Source organism: Malurus melanocephalus, unplaced genomic scaffold (assembly GCF_030028575.1).
Source record: "Malurus melanocephalus ecotype Western Australia unplaced genomic scaffold, MMel_1.1 scaffold_1034, whole genome shotgun sequence".
Classification (NCBI taxonomy): domain Eukaryota; kingdom Metazoa; phylum Chordata; class Aves; order Passeriformes; family Maluridae; genus Malurus; species Malurus melanocephalus.
The window spans coordinates 97,246-103,275 of NW_026624266.1; positions in this window are offsets into that span (position 1 = coordinate 97,246).

Sequence of the window (6,030 nt, forward strand, 5' to 3'; positions counted from 1 at the left end):
TCCTGCCCAGCTCTCACCCAGCACAGCAGATGGGCCACGTGGGAGGAGCACAAAACTCTCTCCTGTTACAGAAGGTTCCAAACCTCATGTCCACRCCCACGGATTCTAAATATTAAGACCATGGGAATATTTTTCCTTAAATATACACTATCTAAACTACCATTAAACGTGATCGCAGAACTAAATTACAACACTGCTCCAGAGCATCATTTGTTCTTGGTTTGTTGTTCCAGCCTATTGGGTGTGAATTAAGCAGAACAGAGCACAGCCCCRTGTACTTGTGCAGACAAAAACAACGCTTGCTTAGCTGTGTTGAAGAACAGTAATCAAATCCTGAAAACTTTCAAGAATGTGCATCACTGAAGGAGAATTGAAACTCAAAATCGTTAGCTAGAGTGGTTCAAGTATGTGATGTGTTTGTTTGGAAAGGAAGGCTGTAACAAATGGTAAGGCAGCTTGGGGAAACAACTGGAATAGCCCACTTTACCACACACACTTGTAAACCTGTTCATTTCCAGCCCAGCCTCATTAAAATGCCAGTATTTACCAAATCCTCTGAAACACTCAATGAACTCACTGGTTCTATTGCCACTGGCTGCCTCCAAGGGAGAGGAACCTCTGGTTCATTCCATAAATGACCTGTGCTGATTCACAGAATCATGGACTGGTTTGGGTGGGAAGGGACCCCAAATGCCACCCAGTGCCACCCCAGCCCCAATGTCCAGCCTGGCCTTGGGCACTCMAAGGGATCCAGGGGCAGCCACAGCTTCTCTGGGCACCCTGTGCCAGGGCTGCCCACCCTACAGGGAACAATTCCTGCCCAAAATCCCAYCCATCCCTGCCCTCTGGCACTGGGAGCCATTCCCTGGCTCCTGTCCCTCCATCCCTTGTCCCCAGTCCCTCTCCAGCTCTCCTGGAGCCCCTTTAGTTATTGGTGCATGGACAATTCTGTGCAACAGGGAACTTTGGAGCTCCAGTTTTATCATTAACACTACATTTAAAACGATACTCTGAATTTCTAAACCAGCAAAGCATGCTTTTAGAGGTCTGTTTAATACATCACTGGCCTCCTTCCTGGCAAATTCTGTTTCCAGATGATGAATGTACACGAATTCTGCTGTGGCTGGAGGCAGGAATGAKGAACACTCCCTGCAGTTGGGTCACTGTCCCAGTCCTGTGTGACCCAGAGCAGCTCCCATCTCTCATGAGCCTTGCTGAGAGCAGTGTCCATGTCCYTGTGGAGCTCACAGAATCTGTGGTCTGAAACAGCTTTGATTTAGATYTTTGAGAGAACAGTTTAACTTGCAAACCACTGAATGACACAATTCTCCAATCCTGCACATCAATCTCCCTGGAGATCACATTCAGTGCAGTTCCCTTGYGAGTCAAAAAGCCAAGCCAGGAGAGTCACACAGATGGTGTCTTGGTCTGAGAGTCCACTCGAGATCCTGATAACTTAAAATGTTAAATAAGAAGGTTTTTACCTACTGTGCATGCTAAAATGAATGTTCACTAACGTGGAAAAAATGATACAAACACTGAGCACAGGTAAGGCAGATAAAACATRTCTACATAAAAAAATGCACTGCTTGCTCTCAGATCATGCTAAAATGTGGTAAAATTTGAAAGTAGGTAGTTGCAATTAAGCAAAACTACTGCTTAATTTAAAAAGCCCAAGAATAAAAAAACAAAGTCTTAAAACACAAAGACAATAATCACATGACGTTCTGGGAATGCACGTGGTTCCCTTTCATGATACCACACACAGAGCTGAGATTTATTAAAGAAAAAAAAAAAAAGAGTCATCTGTACATCAGTATTTGGACTTTGTTTCCAGTCTCATGGTACTTTGAGCTGATATTTTTGTATTTTTATATTTCACCACGTGGCTTATTCATTTCAAATGATTTATTTATACCCCAAATTTTCGGCATTTCCATGAATGATATCACATTTTAACACCCCTAATTTCAGTCTGATACTAATGGTCCCCACAGTAATTAGCCTTCATTACAGGAAAGCTTAACTATGAGAAGAGGCATTCTGTGGGAATTTACCCACTCTTTCTATTATTAATGACTTCTGGAATCCATCAGACCATAAATAATGAATCTTTCCCTCTCTGCTGACAACTTCTTAATTTTACCCTCCTAATGTAAATTTATAACTGCAATACTGTGGTAAAAAAAGAGAAAGTGTGAGAACAGACAATTTGCTCAAAGAACATGAACTGAAACACCACATGTAAACACAGACAACATTCTCAGGCTTCTGGTGTGTGGATGAACAGCATCGAGCAGCTTTTAAAAATTACTTATGGGTATTTATAGTGTACTTAATTATTTTTTAAAAGTAGGTCTGAGCATCAAGTTGTACACAAATGTGATGGTTATTTCCCTTGACACACAGGCAGAGGAAGGCATTTCCTCCACATGCATCAGCCAGTAGTGAATTCCCATTTTCCCCTGAGTTTTCTCCTAATTAACTGTCCTCTTTCATTCCCTAATATCCTAATTTCCCCTATATCCCTGTAAATGTCATCTGTCTGTAAACATTTCTCTCTGCTGTTGGCATGAGGTGCCTGCCATGCAAACAGCCATTTTTCACCCCAAAAAACCAGCCCAGCCTTCTGCTCCTGTTTCTCCTCTGCTGACTCCTCAGAACAACAACAACCTCTGCTGAAAACTTCATTTTGTGTTTCTCTAACCACATTTCATGAAATTACTGCTTCTGCTTCTCACACAAACACTGCCTGTTCCCTTCCATCAGAGCTGTGAGATGCACAGGTTGATATTTTATCTCATCAGAGCTGTGAGATGCACAGGTTGATATTTTATTGATATTGAGGCGTTTCTCTTTCCATGTTTCTCCAGCCCCCAGCAGGTCTTCTATTCTCCTGTTGCTTAATAGCTTTGCAAACTTTTCATTATTTTTTTTTAATTTGATTTTTAATTTTTTTTACAGTTTCTATAAGGGAATTGCTTGCCCCATTCAGGTTTAGTCAGACAAAATGAACTTTGTCAGTTCACTAACCAGTGCCCACTCATAAATGAATGGGATCTTYTGATAAATAACTTTTTTAATGCTGTATTATTTTTCTTCATATGAAAGAAAAGGAACTGAAGTTTTTAACTGAAGTTTTCTGTTTTCTTTCTAGCTCATTGTTCTGGCTTTCTGCTGCTGCTGAAATCATTGGGTCTGTTTTGCTTCTCAGTCCCAGCATCACCCAGAGCTGTTCTTGTTCAAGGGAATCAAGAGGCACCATTGTCTCATAAACAGAAATATATCTCATAAACAGAAATATGTCTCATAAACAGAAATATGTCTCATAAACAGAAATCTGTGCAGCACAGGTCACCCAGGGAGACAGAAGGTGACAGGGAGGGTGACAGTCACCTGCCAGGTCCTGCTCACTGAGATGGGAACACAGCACCAAGGATGAAAAATCCATTTCAGAAATCAGGTTTCTGCTGATTATTTATGAACATTTATAAATGATGTTTCATAGCAGTAAAACAAAAGAAGCAGTTTTCCCTTCCTAATAAGATTTTRCAGAATTAAATAATACTTTCCATCATTTTTGATTCGAACAAAAGCACAACAAATCTGGTAAATCGTTAAGAAAATAAATGTACCAAGYCTCTAGGAGAAAGGTAATATCATACTTTATCCTGACATTTATCTTGGATGGACGTGTGGTTTATAAAGATGCATTTTGGAAGCAGAGCACCAAACCCCCACAATCTCAATCAGGATTTATTTTTCACATTGTGCTGCTGGAGTCACTGTAAATCTCCATTCCAGCCTAACTGCCCAGTCCAGCCTGCCTCACCTTTTCCAGGCTGTTTAAAATTCTGCCTGTGTTTGTCTGCCTCCCTATCCCAGTATGAAATAATGTATTTGCTCTTCTTGAATGTTTCTGTGAAACCTCACTTGCAGAAATGACAAATACACTGCTAATGGCACAGCTTTTTGGTTCTAAATTACCAGTAATTAAAGCTGAAAGGAATGTTACAAAACAAATCTTCCAGTGTGATTAGCAGCTCCATTTGACGGCACTTTCCAGAAATGTCAGCTCTGGAAATATTGACAAGGTACATTTGAAAAGGAAATATAAAACCCAGCACGGGAGGAACTGCAGGCCAGGAGCAGCAGATGGAGGCACTGGAGGGCTTGGGGTCACTGGGAATGTGAAGGAATTTTTCAAACACCACAATGGGACAACAACTGGATCCTTCTGGACCCATTTCCTTGGAGGAGACACCTGAGACCCAGAGCAGGGGATTGTTCACATCAGGGAGATGGGACACACTCTGCTGCACCTAAAGCTACACCCCAGGGACACTGAGAGTGCACAGCCCTGTGCTGCCAGGGAAAGGGGATTTGTCCCAATTACACAGAAATTTAGAGGAATCTTTGACTGCACTGCACATGTGACACACCCTGGCTGCAGATTTTACTGTAAGGAAAGTTTGTGAAGGAACAACATGGAATCAGCCTCCAGTGTCTCAAAAAATCATAGGATGAGTTGGGTTGGAAGGGACCCCAAATGCCACCCAGTGCCACCCGTGCCATGGCAGAGACACCTCCCACTGTCCCCAATGTCCAGCCTGGCCTTGGGCACTCAAAGGGATCCAGGGGCAGCCACAGCTTCTCTGGGCACCTTCCCAGGGAAGGATTTCTTCCCACTATCTAATCTTAACTTCCCCTCTTTCAGTCTGAAGCCATCGCCCCATGTCCTGTTACTGAATGCTCTTATAAAACGTGCAGGAGTTCTGAGATAATTCCCAGGAATTACCTGGGACCACAGAGCAATGGAAATAATCCAGGAGGACAAACTGGTGAAGAAACAACACATAAAGGAAGAATTTGCCAACAAAGCAAAAATCCAAAGGTGCCATACACGAAATCATGGTACAGAATGACAAAAGTGGATAAAACTGCAAATACATGGTTATTGCACAGATAAATATGCTGCTGTGTAATTCCTGCTGCTGGTTTTGTGAATGAAAATGTCTGCAGAACTCTTACAGGACTGTGTCACTGTCACAGCATCCTCTGTGTCCTAACCCATCCTCTGACTGCTGCTGGCACACGCTGGTGACAGGAGAGCTCAGATTTGGGGGTTCAGCAAACTGAATCTGTTCCCAAAACCTAATCCCAAAAGTTTGCTAAATAAGATACAATTACCAGAACACCTTTTTATAATGCCATGAGTCACAAATCAGAAAATTACTTCAAATAATCATAAATTACAAATGCAGAAATGGAAGAGTTGTGTTGTTAACAAGCAGAAATGGCTTTGAAAATGCACCTCGTAAAGGACTATTTGTGAATATAATTAGATTTAAAATAGTTTATTACGAAGAAACAGCATCTATTTTAAAATAGGAATGAKCAAAATGAGTCATAGATTACTCCACTATTGGAAAAATGAAATCTCTTTTTATCAGGCTGAAAGCACTGAGGTTTGAACACTCTGACTCGCAGGCAGGGGGGGAGTTGCTGTAGTGGCACACCTTGGGGACAAACTGGCACACCTTGGGGACAAACTGGCACACCTTGGGGACAAACTGGCACATCTTGGGGACAAACTGGCACATCTTGGGGACAAACTGGCACTCCATCTTTCAGAATCCCTCATAAATTCAGCCATTTCAGTTTTAAACCTCCTGAGAAGCTCCACTCTAGAGCTGATCCTAAATCACTCACAGGTTTAAAGGACTCTCGGGTAGAAGCTGCCCCCCAATTCTGCAGTGCCTGGGCTTTCTTTCATGGGATAACTGCATTCTCACCCCCTTTTACAGCAGAGGAAACTGAGGCCTGGGCAGTGAACTTTTCATCTTTGCTAATTAATGACAATTCTGCATGAAGCAGGTGAATCAGATTTAGGAACAAACACAGGTGAATAACAAAACTGCTTTGTCACTGTTGAGATTTCTGCTCCCCTCCCAAAGGTGTCACATTCATTGAACAGGTGACCTTTAACAGCAGGAAWTTCAATCAGTGAAGGTGAGCACTGAGAATTCA